Source organism: Drosophila eugracilis, unplaced genomic scaffold (genome assembly GCF_018153835.1).
Source record: "Drosophila eugracilis isolate 14026-0451.02 unplaced genomic scaffold, ASM1815383v1 contig_2147, whole genome shotgun sequence".
Classification (NCBI taxonomy): domain Eukaryota; kingdom Metazoa; phylum Arthropoda; class Insecta; order Diptera; family Drosophilidae; genus Drosophila; species Drosophila eugracilis.
In genome coordinates, this window is record NW_024573030.1 from 962,085 (window position 1) to 979,172 (window position 17,088).

The 17,088-nt window shown below is 38.0% G+C and overlaps 1 protein-coding gene across 3 annotated transcripts in view; it reads left to right on the forward strand.

Moving 5' to 3' along the window:
* LOC108103530 (1-phosphatidylinositol 4,5-bisphosphate phosphodiesterase) overlaps positions 1 to 17,088 on the forward strand; it is a 50,697-nt gene that overhangs the window by 12,480 nt on the left and 21,129 nt on the right. The window lies entirely within an intron of this gene.

Sequence of the window (17,088 nt, forward strand, 5' to 3'; positions counted from 1 at the left end):
GCCAGGAAAGTCACACAAACACACCAACACACACACACGCACCATCAGCAGCATTTTGTTGACTAATGATTTACAAAATATCCTGCTGAGCTGCCGTCACATGCATGGCGCACAAGTCAGGCCACGAGAAGAAGGACACCACTTGGCTTCGCCTTACACTAGCAAAAAAGAAGCCTCATTCTGATTTTTGTGAAAAAATATTCAGTATTTTGTTTATAACAAACGAAATAATAGTCGGAATGTGGATTGCCAAACCTCGCTGAGTTCGTAATTAAATTTCCAAGAAAACTGCTTTCACACCTAAAAATTTAAGATTTTTGACATTTTTACAAAAGATGATGATGTTACCCCTTATCGAAAATGCGAAATTTGGTTTAAGGAGATTTCCACCCAAAAATGGGTAGTATTTTTCCCATTACTCAGCCAATAATGGTCCGAATATGGAATGTCATACCTCGCTAGGCTCGGAATTTGATTTCCAACAAAACTGCATTCACACCTTGAAAAGTACAAATTTTAAGGTTTTTCGCAAATTTTGATGATGTCGATGATGATGTCGACCCCTTACCAAAAATTCAAAATTTTTCCGAAAATTGAAATTCCCAAAATCGTCTAACGAATGATGAGGAAAGTTAGTTCTGGTCGTTAGCTTTACAAAACAGTCTTCATCTTAGCTGTGCCTCTTGTTTTGGCCAAGTTATGGACATAAACCCGTTAGAAAAGATCGCTTCTTCTGTCAGAACTCGTAATCCTGATTTTTGCCCCAAAACATTCAGAATTCTTCCCACAACAAAGTCAAACATAGTCCGAGTATAGAATGTCATATATCGATGAACTCGTCATTAAAATTCCAACAAAACTGCATTCACAGTTTAAAATGTGAAATTTTAGCCATTTTTCGAAAAAAAAGATGATGTTACCCCTTACAAAAAAAGTGAAAATTCGTTCAAAAATTATTTTTCCAAAAATCAGCCAAGCAGTGATATGGTTGAAAAGGTGAGGTCGTTAGCTGCTCAAATCAGTTAGTGATTTTCTTGTAGGACAATTTTTGGTGAAGTTATGAGAAAAAAACATAAAGAAAATATCGTATTTTTGCCAATATTCCTGATCTCATTTTTGATCAATAAAAATTCCGAATTTTACTCATAACTTAAGAACTAATGGTCCGAATATAGAAAGTGATATCTCGTTGAACTCGTAATTAAATTTCCAAGAAAACTACATTCACACCTAAAATGGTAATTTTTTGTAAAATTTTTCACAAAAAATTACGAAAACATGCGAAATTTTGCTAAAAATTGGTTTTTATAAAACCAACAAGACATTGGCATGGCTAGAAAGGTGAGTTCGTAAGCTGTGGAAATCAGTCAAAATTTTTTCTCTATATTATGAACTATATTATGAGAAAAAACATGAACAAAAATATCGTATTATTGGGAAAAATCCAGATCTGCATTTTTAATCAGAAAACAATAAGAACTCTAATCATAAAAAAGAAAATAGTTGGCTATCTATAAAATGCAATACATCGCTGAACTCGTATTTAAATTCCCAATCGATTGGCATTTCCACCTAAAAATATAAAATTTTTGTTTAATTTTTTTCAAAATTTATATATTTTCTGGGAAAACATTTTTGCCACAGTGCTGGCACCGTTGTAGCCTTTTCTTTTTTGGCTTTTTATCCCTCGATTTGATGGCAATTACGAACAAGCATCGATGGCATCAGAATTCAATGTCTAATCGGAATGGATCAATGTCAACGGCCCCGAAAAAGGTTGGAGGTGGGATATCTTGTAGCTCCTGTGTCCTGTCTCCTGGCTGTTGGCTCAGCCAGCTCCTGTCTCGCTCTTCAATTAGAACGCCAAGTGCAATCATCGTATGTCAGCTATGGGGGGTTCCGTGGATGGAGATCCGGAGATGACGATGCCAACGACGTGTCTATGGCCGGCACATGAATGTGTAACCATGTCTAACACATTATTTACACAATACGCCCAAGTTAATTGGTGACGGGGTCGAAGTAGGATCGCGATACCCATCTCCATAGTCATCTCTATGCCCATCTCCATAGCCATCTCTATGCCCATCTTCATGCCCATCTTCATGCCCATTCTCTATCCATGTCTAAGCCTCTCGCACATCAGACATATTTGTGTGCTGTTTATAAATGGATACAGGATTCACAGGACACACACACACACACACACAAGCTGAGTCCTGACTGACAGACAGACACACATATATATATTTATATATATTGAAGGAAAGATAGACAGGACCTCCCGTCCCGTCAAAGTGTGCGCAATTAATTATTTGTCATTGGTTTCCCCGCAATTCGTTTTCCTTTTTCCCCCCCATTGAATGGCGTTTTGAGGAGCAAATTAACGCATCGGCACAAGGGCTTTAGGCTTTGGGCTTTGAGCTATGGGCTATTTAGAATGGGATTTTCAAGGTGTAATCAACATATTTTCTACAACTCAATGGGATTTACCTAAATACTTCAGCTATTAAGATAATGAATGCATTTTGGTAAGAGATATTTAGGGCTAAAAATGTATTTCTGCAGAGATTTAATGATTAAAAATGAGATTTAAACTTAGGAAAATCATTCGAAAATCAATACTTTAGTGATAGTTTAGCAGCTGAATAAGTTTTAGGTGGATATTGAAAGAAAGGGTCAGTGAACTCAGGGAATGTTTTTATATTTATACGAGGTGTGTTCAAAAAGTAAGGTGACTCTTCAAATTTCGCGAATTTCAAATTTTTCGATTATCGAAACCTTTTAGAAGTTATACGAGTTGTGTTCAAAAAGTAAGGTGACTTTTCAAATTTCAAATTTTTCAAATTTTTCGATTATCTTCAGTTTTGGGAACAAGAAAAAGTCACATGGGGCCAAATCCGGTGAATATGGTGGCTGAGGCATTATTGTGGTGTTGTTTTTGGCCAAAAAATCCAAATCCTTTGATCCATATTTTTCGATAGCAAAAAATCGCCGAGCTCGCAAAACAACTTGTAACTTTACGCCTCTCACAACCAAACAAAAGAGGATGTTCCATTGAAACTTGGTACAGATGTTAGGGAAGAGTGTACCAATATAACAAAACAAAAAAATCGATAATCGAAAAATTTGAAATTCGCGAAATTTGAAGAGTCACCTTACTTTTTGAACACACCTCGTACACACGAATCTGTTGACAGAAGTAAGTTCTCTGTCATTTGAGCATTTCAAATTGATGATTGCTTTGTGGAAACTTTTTCCTTCTCTAAGTTTTGTTTTTATTTTATTTTTATATATATATATATATTTTTCTTCTTTTTTCTTTTACCAATGAACAAAGCTAACACCATTGTGTTGGCTATTAAGGGGAGGTTCAGAGAGCCAGCTAGCGAGCGAGGCTTGGCATTCATTTTCAACTTAATATTGACCAAGCCAAAATATTTGGATGCTTTCTCTGCTTTTTCTGTTTGCCTCTTTCTCTCTCTCTCTCTCTCTTTGGCCAGCCAACATTTTCGGGGCTTTCCTTGACTGGTTTTTCCGACGACCATTATTCCCATTGAAAGTTCGTTGTCCTGCTGGAAGCGGGAAAAAACAGATGACGGAAGAAAAAAAAAAGTCGCCTGGAATTCCCTTTGAGTTTTTGTTTTTACCCTCCCCCCCACTCATCCCGAAAATGTATGCTACAGTTATGATTCTGTTTTGGTTTTTCCCTGTTGATGGCGCTGAAAATGATTTCCGGGTCGCTCATTAACTCCAAATTTGATTATATTTACTTATTTCCAAGCTTCCCTCCCTCTTCGACCTTAGCCTTTGCCCCGCTTTTCCAGCAAAAGAAAATTTGCGAGAGAAAATACGTAAATAAATCAATGAAGAAAAATGTCAACTTCAAGTGGATTCCTTCTCATGTAATTCGATGCACTTAACCTTTTCGGCAGTCACCTTGGCAATCCTAAAAGGCAAAAGCACACATTAACAAAGGCAGAGCGTTGAACAAAAGCAGCAACTTTATCAAAATAATAAACAAAATGCTTAGACAGTGAACGGGGATAAACGAACTCAAAGCGAGTACATAGATCTATGCATATGAAACTGCGTTTTACTTCATCTGCCGACCTTTAAAATGTTTTCCCATGTCCTTGAGGCGTCTTCCAACGGTGCTCTGGTCAACATTAAATTGTTCTGCTAATTGTTTTTGGGTTTGGCCATCGTCTTGATCAAGCAACGCCTGCAATTCAGTGTCCTTAAACTTATTTGCTGGTCTTCCACGCTATTCCTTCTCAACTCCAAATTCAACCAGGCTTGGCAACTTCTAATGCAACTTAGGGCATGCACACCGTAAGCTTCCACAAGCATTCTTTGGGCTTCCACAGCAGTTTTCTTTGAAAGAAAGCAGAAAAGCAACGATGTCCGCGAATCGTGGTTTGTGGGTATAAAACTTGACATTTTCAATATTAGAAAAAAAATTGCTATTGGGAAAAAAACTCGCAAATAACGTTTGAGCAGTGTTGCCAGATGTTAAAAGATGCCAACAAATATTTGTACCAAAAATTTATCGATAACTATTATTACCGATAAATAACAATGAAGTTAAACGCAGTTTCCTATGCATAGACCTATATATATTTCGATTTTCATAAACTAACTCGGGCTTAGTTTATAGTGGCAGGATTTAATTTGGATTTCTATTAACTGAATTGGGTGAGATTTTGGGTTTCCGGTAACAGTATAGCAAACTGGTTGGTTAGTAATAAAAAGCAGAACTTAAACTTAATTATGGGAATTAGTAAATAAGACCTTCCTAGGAAAAGGTGAAGTAAGAACCACAGCTGTCTGTTATCCCAAGGCATACCTACACAGCCTTACGTCCTGTAAGAAGAAAATATAAGAGGTTGTTACCTAGAAAGGCAATTAAAAAGAAGTAACTTCCAGGAAAGGTTATAGAACTGTAAGATTTTTAAGGAATATATATATATTAATGCCCTAAAAAAAAAGGGTTAGGTAGAGCGTACAACCTTGTTCTTGCCAAACACACAACATGCTTTGCCGTTTAAGCCAAAAAGAACCTTGAAAAATTTTCATTTTCAATATCAATTCAAATTGTACATTCACGAGGCTTATAAATCCCATGTAGATAATAAAGCTGATATTTTAAATACACAAAAAATTAGCAATAATTACGATAGAGAGTGGGTGGATGAAATGAAAAGAGCAAATGCAGATGCCCTTTGACCCCTTGGAAAACGAAACTTTTCCCCCCTCCCCCCACTCCTTTTGCCTTTTGCGTCTGCGGGTAATTAACGCACATTAATATTTCAGCATTAACAACCTTCGATGCTTTTGTTTGCCTTTGACAGCCCCCAGCCCCCCCAAAATGCTGTTAGATAAATATTTGCCATAAAAATAATTGTCGGTGGTGTGGTATTGCCTTTCGCTGGGGTGGCAGAGCGGGCGCTGCTAGAAATGTTCATAAACCTCAAATGCGCATTCTTTTGGCTTTTATTGTTTATAAACAAATAACAACCAGCTAATAAATAAATCAAATTAATTTCAATTCCACTAAAGTGTACAAATACTTGGCGGTTCCACTCTCTCTATCTCTCTCTCTGAATTTTCCAGTCCAGATGGGATTTTCACAGAATGCGGATGTATCTTTAAGCTATATTGTTTCAATTAAAACGAAGATCATTTTTCGTAGATCTTCTTCTGGTTATTTCCTGCATGTGTTTGCAGATGTGAAAAGATGATTCTATGATGGCCTCGCTATCAATGTAAATAAATCAAAAGATATAGACAGAGATACAGCTACAGAGGTACATTCTGGAAAAGAACAAAAATCAAGCGAATTGTATGCGAAAATAAATCATTATGTAATTACGAAAAGCACACATCTAGCAAGCAGCTATTGAAATTGACTAACTAAACAAAATGTCCGCCACGTGTAATGGGGGAAATGTGTGTTTACGATATACGAGCTATGTATGTACAGACTACAGACCATATAATACCCCCATCCTCTCGCTCTCTCCTTCTCTCTCTCTCTGTGATATTTGCCCATATCTTTTAAATGATGCGTGTGGGCAGGCCAACCGACAAACCAACAAACCGACTGACTAACCAACCGCCCGCCTGGAATGCCATTCAAATGACAGACTATAAATAGGCATTCAAACAAACAAGTTGGCCAAAGTGACTGCAATCGAATTCCCAGAACAATGCCACCGACAAATGGGAGCTGAATTTCTAGGGGGAAAAAAAAACCAGCACTAGAAAAGTGAAGTTGAAAAGCCAGACAAGAGTCGGTCGTCGTCATAAGCAGAAATCATAGGAAAAAATGTCAAAGTTGCAATAATCAAAGCAAGTTCTAGGAATTTTCCATTAAGGAAATGAGAAGAGAAGGCAACTTTAAGGACACTTTTTTTTTACCAAAGAAAAGTAGAAAGACATAAGTTTTAGCTTGAATTTAAAGTTATTTATTATCATTCTGGGCAGAATGGAAATACTTGGGCTTAAGCGGACCTTGAGGACACATCTATTTTAAAGCTATCCAAGCAGATGGTGATGGTTCATGGTCTTCCATTTTCTCCAAGTTGTCAATCCAATTCTTAGCCTCTTCGTTCATGAAGCATATTGATTTTAACTTCTCTTTGATTTTCTCCATGCGTTTCTTATCGGCCAGCATGAGATCTCGTGCCTCTAGGAGTTCATCTTGCAATTTAGCGAACTTTTTCGATTGTTCGATCAAACGTTTATTGGCCGTTAGAAGCATGTTTATCAGGAATTCTGGTTTAATTGTTGCCTTTTCTTTGACTTTCTTCGCCTCTTCTGCCTTTTCTATTGCCTTAATTTTTTCTTCAAACTCTCGGGCCAGCAATTCACTTGTAACCAATATCGTGAACGAGTTGCTACGCAAACTCCTGCCATCGTTTGCCATTATGAAAAATTCAAAAATCAAAAAATTTGAAAATAAAATAAATTTAAAAATTTGGAATTTCGATCTAAACTGTTGGATGCCTTGACGATTTCTGAACTAGAACGGGTTGGGCCTGATGATGTTAAAGGGAGACGCCTGCTTGTTGCTTGTTCGGAAAAGTTTCTGGAAAATGATAAAAGGGTTTGGGTTTTTTTTTAGCTTTTCAATTTGCAACCATAAAACCCTACTAATGCCAGGTGACTCAATCTAGTCGAATCCAATTTCCAAACCCATCCATGACCTATTTAGCACACCTGTTTAATGGGTTCTTTCCATCCACCTCCCTCCCCCCCCGCTCTCTGGTACATACACTCCCCACTAATCGCTCAATTGTCAACTGGAGGAGTGACGAGTGACCGATCCCTGGACTATTTGTAATTACCAGGATGTGAAGGGGGATTTCGTTTCGTTTCGTTTCGATAGGAAGGTCGTGAGTTAGCTTCATGGGAGCAAGGAGGAGCTGTGGCAATGATTATTTGATTAAGCGACAGGCAACTAAGCTGATTACGTATACGTAATGCAATACAACCACCTATTCGCAACTTGGATGCACTCAACAACACACGGCTAATCAAAGTGGGTGTGCTTAGGCTGTGGGTGGCATTGGGCAGTACACTAAGAGAAAAATCTAAAAGGGTTTTTGGGTAGGAAACATAGTTAGCAGCTATAGATCTATAGTTTACCATATATTGTAAACGAAAATCAAATATTTTATTGATCAAATAAGGTTGTAAACTCTTCCTTCTTTTCTCCCAGTGCCTTACTGTGAGCAGACTCTCGATTGCAAAATGGTTCTGGTGTCGGATGTCGCAATGGCGTCACTGTTTGTCCATTCAGGTGAAGGTTGCCTGTCCAACGTTTTCCAAGGGATATACACTTGTCCCTGCACTGCGCTTAACCACCCGGCTCCCACCCATTTCCATTCAGTTAATTAGTGCAATTGGAGTAGCTTGGTCGTAAATACACGCTGCACTTCATTGGGATTGGCCCAAATTTATGGCATTGACACGTTTCGATTTCGCCAACAGCAGCTGCCTTTCTTTCCACGGATTTTTCAAAAACCCATTTAGATAAGGTGTTTGTATTAAAAGGGAATTAGTTTCTAGGATTAATGGCAAGTGTTTCTTTTTTTTTTTGGTTTAGTTTAGTTTTTTAACTCTTTTTGTGCGTGGAGAATTGGTTACAAAGTCAGGCCAGGCAGGAAATGTAATTTAGCAATGCACTAAGCCCTCTGATTTGCTATGAAAAAGGCAGGTATGAAAAGGATTTATTAGTTTCCTAGTTACTAGTAATATTTTTCAATATTTTCATTCAAAAATCACAACCAGAAACGATGCCAAAAATCTTAAAAATCTGTAAAAAGAAAAGCCCCTGTAGTTCGTAGCTCTAATAACACATTTTCCCTATCCAAAGACAATGGAACTTCTCTGGCAACCAGTTTTTCTTGCCAAGGTTGAAGCTCTCGCGTCATATTTTCCACAACCTTGATAAGCAGTTTATATGGGGCGTATACGTAATGTGCAGTATAAAAGTCCGCTTCAGCCTGGGAATCCGGGAGAGATGAATGAGCGACGAGTACACTAACGACGTTGACAATAAAGCTTACAAATTGAATAAACAGAAATATGGAAAGATATATATATATAGTATTTGCATTCTTACAAAAAAGAAAATTATAAAAAAAAAAAGAAAAAGGGAAACAAGATGGGTGGAGAAAAAAAAAAGGGAAAATTCCCGAGAGCGTTCTCACAATTCATTTGATGTTATTACCTCGCATATTATCCACTTAAATTGAGAGACAGTGATGGCAAAGGGTTAAGCGGGGGTTGGGAAATGTCAATGCAATGGTGCCTTTGCCTCTCCCCCTCCCCCTTCCCTCCTCCTTCTCCTCCTCCTACTCCTCTTCCTCCTCCTCTTCCTCCTCCTCCTCTTTTTTGTATATGTGTAATTAATGCGCTTAAAAAGTATTAAAATGAAATTATGCTCGCAGCTTACAACTAAAGCTTGCAGTCAGGACAAAAGGGTAAAACAAAAATAGGGGAAAAATCAACAACAACAACAACAATATATATATGGGGAAAGGAAAAGAACAATAAGACGAAAGAGACAGATAGAGGGCGAGAGAGGAGAGAGAGATGGAGGGGGGGAAAACCCAAAGGCCATCAAACATAAAGAACAAACTGTAACGAAAACAACAGAGGGAAAAATGCGAAAATGCGAAACGGGAGAAATGAAAACAAACTTGTTTTTCCAATGCAGTCATCACAGGCAGCTAGAGAAAAGTTTTCATCTTTTTTTTTTTTTTTGGTTTTTTTTTTTGGATAACCAAAGGCGGCGTGCACGGAATTACAACTTTGGCGATGGGATAGAAAGTTTTGCTGATGGAAAACTTCTCGGCTGCTGTTGGCATTTCCATCAGCCGTGAGTTTTTCGCTGGATGGAAAATTCAGACAGTGAAATTTCAGCCAGGAGCCCAAAATCAGAGAGAGAGATATACGAGAAGGAGTATGAGTGAGATATAAAGTTTTCGGCCTCTGTCGCTGACAATTGCCCTGCCATTTCTGGTTGCCTTAATTTGTAACTTGATCTAAGTTATAGCCATAACTATAAGGGAGTTCTATTTTAGTTAGTCCCGCGATCACATGTCAGCTATATATGCGCTGCTTGGGGAGGATAAAACTAAGAAAGGAAACTTAACTTCAAGATTAAAACTAAGCCAAGGCTTAGGGTAAGTCAAACTACACATTATCTAAACTATATTTAATTGAGAATTCTCATTTGAATACCGAAAATTCATAAATAACTGAACGTGTAATTGACTTTGTTTTTTCTTTAATGCCATGCGGACTTCATTATTTGTATCCCACGAATCGGTATTCAGTATCTCGGCTTATCTAGACGGATATATCTAGGCCACATCGCATGTCCTGCTGGCTCCTTCGACCTTGCTGACTTGCTATTGCCTGCTATTTATATGGCAAAGTGAAAGTAAATCAATTCAATTAAAAGCTCATCAAATATAATTGTCCATGGCAATCGATAAAATGTCTATTAGACCTGCTCACTTAGTCACAGGCAGCTCCAATTCCCATGTCCAATTGGCATTGCCATTCCTTCTGGCCACTTTGTGTCCCATAAACATAAGCGAACATTTTACGAGCTCAACGAAATTATCGACAAATTAGTATAAATGCCCCATGCTGCCCCATGAAGCAATCCATCCATCGAAAGAGTTTTTCACGTCAGACTTTCGGGGGGGTGGTAGGGGAACATGCAAAGAACTGGGCTTTCCATTTTCTTTTTGGAGGAGAAAGGGGGGAAAAAAGGCGGGTTTACCCATCCTGACAACCCACGACGACAACGAGACCGAAGGTCCCCGCAAACCTTTGTCAAATCAAAACACGCAAATTGTGTCCTCTTCTTTGCATATTTTCATACTCTCACAGGGGACAAAAACGACGGAAAAGTGAGTTTATTAAGTTAATTAAAGAAAGTTTTAAGTAGCTAAATTCTTTACTTACTCTATTTAATATTGTATTTATTTTTTAAATATATTTTAAATAATGATTTTTGGAATTAAGCTAAGGAAGCTATTTTAGACAAACTTTACTGCATACTTTTAGGCACCTTGCTAAGTCTTGGCCATTGAAATCCCTTTAAAAGGGCATTCAAGCTGCCGCAAGGAACTTTCACTTTAACGATGATTTTCATTTTTTTTGCCCGCTTCTGTACTGTTGTTCTTATTCCCGCACTGTCACATATTTAATATGCACAATTTCACCAAAGGACCAAAAGCGGCAGAAGGGAAAGGAAAGGGCATTCGGGTTTTGCGAGTTGCGTCCGCCCCATGATGATGTATTGTTTTGATTCGAGGAATTCGAAGTTTTTCACGGCCTGTGGGGGCTAAAAATAAAACGAAAACCGCCGCCAGAAGAGAGGAGAGCCTGCTACGTGCCGCAAAAGTCCGCCAACAGCTGTAAGCCATATGACAAAGCCTCCTTTTCTCCCTACCTTTCTTTTTTTCTTTTGATTTTGGTAAGGTTTTTGGCCCGATCTGCTGTCAATGTTGTTTTGTTTTTTTTTTCTTTGGCCTGGCGAACCATACCACCCACTTTCCTTTGTTTTACTTTTTTTTTTCTTTCTTTTGGTTTCGTTTAACTTCTTCTGACAGTTGCTGACAGTTTGTTTGAAGGATGCCCGTGCTGTCGTTCCGCCCATCATTCGGTTTTGATTTGCCTGTGCCACGCCCCTTTGGCCCCTTGCCCCATGCCCTTTTGGAAAAACGCTGCCCCTGACACTGCCACGCCTTCTTTAACGCCTCTCGCCTTTGGGTTCTTTCTTTAGTCTTCTTTTTATTTTTATTTTATTTCATTTTTTTTTTGACGGATGGTGCGTGCCTAAGCGAGTTTCTTGGCCCAGAACTTTGCATATTCCCACACATCACGTATACGCCAGGGTCACCTGGGTGTAGATCTATGTGTGGCAGGAGTGTGGGTGTGTGCGTTGGTGGTAAATGATAGTCAAAGCATACAAGTGGCTTAGTGTCAATAATGATACGGATTGGTTGGGATTAATTAAGAACATGGGTTCTATAGGGTGGCCTATGTAACGTTTGCTTTTTGAACTATCAATAGTTTTGAGTTTGACATTTCAAATGTCATTGTTAATGCGTCAGATATTTAGTAGAAGGTTTGCGTTTTACGAAATGGTTAAGTTTCTATAGCGATTTTAAAACGCCAAACTTACGTGGGCCACCCTATAGGTTTTTATTTTGATTTCATTATTACTTTGACTAAAGTTAACTACAGAGAAGTAAACTTAAATGAAATGAATATTATTGAGAAGTTTCATAGTTATTTGGTAAAAATAAAGGAACGCCTTTGTGCTGGGAAAAGAATTTATTTCCATTGAATACCACAAATGAATGGCATTTAAGAGTCTTTCAAAGCCACAATATAAATATGAATTTCGATAGAAAATGGCAAACATATCAGTTGAAAATTAAGCAGAAAGCAAATGAAATCCGCTCTTTGCCAGCACATTCTGCATATGCAGGATTCATTTGGCAAAATAAATATATAAATGTGTGGGCATTTGCTTGCCTTAATTAAACGAAAAATTGTTCACTTGGCAATCAGGAAAGTATGCAATTTCCACCGAAAAACTGAAAGAGAAATAACTCAAAATTTGAATAGGAAAAATTGTGGATGTGTGCTTTGGTAATTTGTGAAGTTATTTGGCATATTTCCTGTTTATTTATTTCACTTTTTAGTTAGTCCTTAGCATTCAGCACTACCCTTAGACACCACCTCCGTCTCTGCTCTGTTTCTCGGTCAGTTTGGGCCATCTTTTTCTTGGTCAGTTTGGGCCATCTCTTTCTCGGTCAGTTTAAGCCATCTCTTACTCTTCGGGCACACATGCCATTTCAATTTGTGCATACAATAATAGAGGACTTGTTTATCAGACGTAATTACTTTTGGCCCTCAAAGTCAAGTCAAGTCAAGAAGAGAGGAAGACAAAAAAGGAACAGGAGCAGGAGAAGGAGAAGGAGAAGAAAAAACCCATTTGGTTTTCGGTTTTGGATTACCTTTCTCGCTTGATTGATGTAATTGAGCGGGGCGCTTGATTGATTGACCAACTGGCTGCATGAGGCGAGTGTGTGCAGTGCCATCAATTTTGATGGATGCCCGGCGCCAGCAAGGTCAAGTTGTATGACCCCTTTGAAACTCACTCTACCAGCTCTACCATCGCCACCTCCCTTTCACACATCCCTCAATATTTCATTTGTGCAATCAGTGTTCACTGTTCGAATCGGCTGCCTTATTTCTCCCTTTTGGCTAGCACCCAAAAAAAAACAGAAAAAAGAAAAGCAGACACTCAAATATTTTACTACCTGCGATTCGCTGCGCATTTCCCTTTGCTTGTCTCATCAAATATTTAAATGCCAATTTCACAAATATTGTATGGCCAGCAAATTCAATTTGGTAAGTGTAATGGCCGAAGAGCAGCAACAATGGTCAAAACACTGCTGCCAACATATTGAGTTAATAGGAAGGACTAACTGCAGAGAAGGTTTTTTTTTCTTTTACTAGCAACTAACTTAAGTTATAGCTTAGAAAGTCTGATCAAAACTAGAAAAGCTATAGAAAACTGACTGCATATTGCAGTAACCTTGCCGACGACAAAAGCAATTTTAATAACTGCAATACCAACATTGTTTACAGATACCCAGATATTGCAATGAAAAGCCAGAAAAACAGAAAACAGAAAAACAGAAAAAAATGCCATACAGCCATAAAAGCTGTATCAACAATTGTTACAACCATAACAATAAGACCAACAATAGCAATGACAACGACTAGTAAAAACTTCAATTTAAAGAAAGAAACAAAAAAAACAATGAGGTATGGGAAAAATATCTACAACTTTATAGGGCATTAAACAGAGAAACATATTCATAAAAACTACATTAGCTTTGGGCAGAGAGAGAGAGAGAGAGGCAAGCAGATGAAAAAGATATTTAAATCATGGCAGATACGATGGCAAACATATAAAACAATAATCCAGGTTCATAGTATTTTAATGTTTTAATCTGAAAAACAAACTGAGTAGCGAAATGCATAAATTTTAAGCCGTTAATACTCTTGTTTCGTTGGCCATTAAAGTTATTTATTATCAATTAAAGTATATCAGTTTTCAATATAATCATCACTTACCGGGTGATCTGAAAGCGGCTCCTTTAGCAACAGATCGCCAAAGAAGTCATCACAGTATTTGGCCAACTTGTATTGCTGGGCACGGTTGCAGTGGTTCTCGAAGGACAGGATGACTGGGTACTCAGACGACACGAAGGCGCAGTCCGCAATCGCCTGGATGCAGTCCTGCAAAATGTATTTAAATTGAATTTTATTAGAATTTTCCAGTAATTTTACAACAAAGCATAGTTTGGAATTTTACAACTAAGAATAGTTTGGAATGAATCTGAAAAACAAATTCATGACCGGAAAAGCAATAACTGGTGAAAAGTTTAAACTTATTAATATGGTTTTCCAACCTTTTTGCAAAACTAAAACTAAAAATGATTCTCGGAGCTAAAATTAAAACAAATTTTTATGTAATTTGTTCACCACCCCAAAATGTTTCTGAACAAAGCAACCTTATTCCCTGACGAACTGTATACATTAGATGGGAAAAGCTATGGAAAAGTATGGCATTTTAATTACTAATTATTTTAACAATTAATAGTACAGGGTGGCCCATGTAGCATTTGCTTTTTGTCATTGTCAATATGTCAGATATTTAGTAGAAGGTTTGTAGTTTAGGAAATGGTTAAGTCTTCGCTCGAAGGAAACAGGGAAATATTCAAATTTTTATAGCGATTTAAAAACGCAAATCTTCCGTGGGCCACTACTACTACTACTAAAAGCTCTCATACTCACCTTTAAAATCTAGTCTATCTTACTTCAACTTTTGCAAGACAGTTCTTAAATTTGCAAAAAGTCCAAAAAGCTATCAAAACCATAAATGCCTCTAAATTGCCTATAGTTATGGCACTTACAACCACACACCTGTAGCCCAACGTTGCATATACATATGTGATAAATCTATATATATATATATATAGGTATATAGTACAGTATAGCTATATGTATTCCCCATAGATCTATCTATAAGTACATGCAACAGAAGCCGCGAAAGGATGGCAAAGGATGCCAGCCAAGTTTTATGGCCGCAAAGTATGCAATAATAAATTGAGCAATTGTCGCTGGAAAAAAGGACGATGGTAGGGCAGGGCACGAGAGAGGGGGGGGCACTGGTGTATAAGTAGTGGGTGGTAGAGCGTTGGAGGGGGGTCGTGGTAGGTTGGCTGGTTTGTCCTTTGGGGTTGAGGCTGCCACTTGGCGCGCACGTAATGAGCATATTTGTAGCACACTTCTCGGCGTACGTGTGTGTCCTTTGAGGGAAAGTTTATGCAAGTTATTTTTACTCTGTAACCCGGAAAGTCGAGAAACGGGAAACGGGAAACGGGAAAGGGGACACGAGACACGGGATATGGGAACCTCTTTTCAACCCACGAGAACCTTCGAACTGTGAGCCGAATTTCCACTCGAATCCTGGGATGGGGACGCGCAGGTGTTGAAGGCGTGGCACTTGGCACAAAAAAAAAAAAAACAAAAAATAATAAAATAAAATAAAACCAGCAGGAAAAAAAAGAAAGCAAAAGGACCGTTGTCATACACTCCTTCACACACAAAACTTCTGGAAGGGAAAACTAGAGGTGCTCTTTCTCGTTCTCTCTGCATAGAAGGACGATTTGATTTCCCTTCGTGTTGTTCTTTCCTTTAGCCCCCCCCCCTCCTCGCAACACCCACTTATTTTCCTTTCTCTCCACTCTTTGCCATGCTCAAGTTTTCCCTTTTGGTATCTGCATTTAATGGTCGCCGGTGAAAGATGAATTCAAGTGCTTCGATTTCGCGAAAAGTGTTGTGTTCGAGTGGTTTGAGCGAGTGAAGGGGATGCTGTAGTGTATGGCTTTATAACCTGGCACCCGGCACTTTAATGGCCGCGATTAAATTTACGATTTATTCGAGCCATTCTAGTGGAAACATAATAAAGGGATCTCAAAATTTTGCAAATTTCGAACTTATTTTTTTGGAATATATTATTGATCAAAAATGAGATCAGGAATTTTGGCAAAAATACGATATTTTCTTTATGTTTTTTTCTCATAACTTGACTGAAAATTGTCCTATAAGAAAATTACTAACTGATTTGAGCAGCTAACGACCTCACCTTTCCAACCATGTCACTGCTTGGCTGATTTTCGGAAAATAATTTTTGAGCCGATTTTCACTTTTTTTGCAAGGGGTAACATCATCATTTTTTTCGAAAAATGGCTAAAATTTCACATTTTAAACTGTGAATGCAGTTTTGTTGGAATTTTAATGACGAGTTCATCGATGTATGACATTCTATACTCGGACTAAGTTTGACTTTGTTGTGGGAAGAATTCTGAATGTTTTTGGGGCAAAAATCAGGATTACGAGTTCTGACAGAAGAAGCGATCTTTTCTAACGGGTTTATGTCCATAACTTAGCCAAAACAAGAGGCACAGCTAAGATGAAGACTGTTTTGCAAAGCTAACGACCAGAACTAACTTTCCTCATCATTCGTTAGAAGATTTGGGATTTTAATTTTCGGAAAAATGATGACTTTTTTGTAAGGGGTCATCTCATCATCAACATCATCAAAATTGGCGAAAAACTTCAAAATTTGTACTTTTCAAGGTGTGAATGCAGTTTTGTTGGAAATCAAATTCCGAGCTTATCGAGGTATGACATTCCATATTCGGACCATTATTGGCTGAGTAATGGGAAAAATACTACCCATTTTTGGGTGGAAATCTGCTTAAACCAAATTTCGCATTTTCGATAAGGGGTAACATCATCATTTTTTGTAAAAAACTGCAAAAATCTTACATTTTTAGGTGTGAATTCAGTTTTTTTTTTTGGAAATTTAATCACGAACTCAGCGAGGTTTGGCAATCCACATTCCGACTATTATTTCTTTTGTTATGAACAAAATACTAAATATTTTTCCATGGAAATCAGTTTAAATTCATAGACAAATATTCACATTTGGTGAAATGAAGTAAAAGAATAATAATTATATAATAATAATAAATATCCAATACCTAAGTCTGACATGTAAATAACTTAATTTCCGCTCACAATGCTGATTGCTAAGAGTTAACTATTAATGGCAGCTCACTTAAAGCGGAGTACATTGACGGTGGCATCCTTGTTTGTCCTCGAGCACCTTCCTCCATTTTGATCCTTTGTCCTTGGCGCTTCCTTTCTTTGCTAATTCGCCCGCCCGAAAGTTCAAAAGCGCAAAGAGCGTAAATTCATTAAACATTCGTGGAGCGGGCGTGAAAGTATTTTCAGTTTTTCCCTTATTTTTTTTTTTAACGCTTTTATTTAGAGTCCTGGCTGTGCGGTTGTTTGTGAGTGTGTGTGTGTTTGTGTGTGAGTCTGGCTAACGAGCTCTCCAAGTTTAACAATGAGCGAAATTTCGCAGCTCATTGAATTTGAAGTCATGTGTAACACGACAGCGCC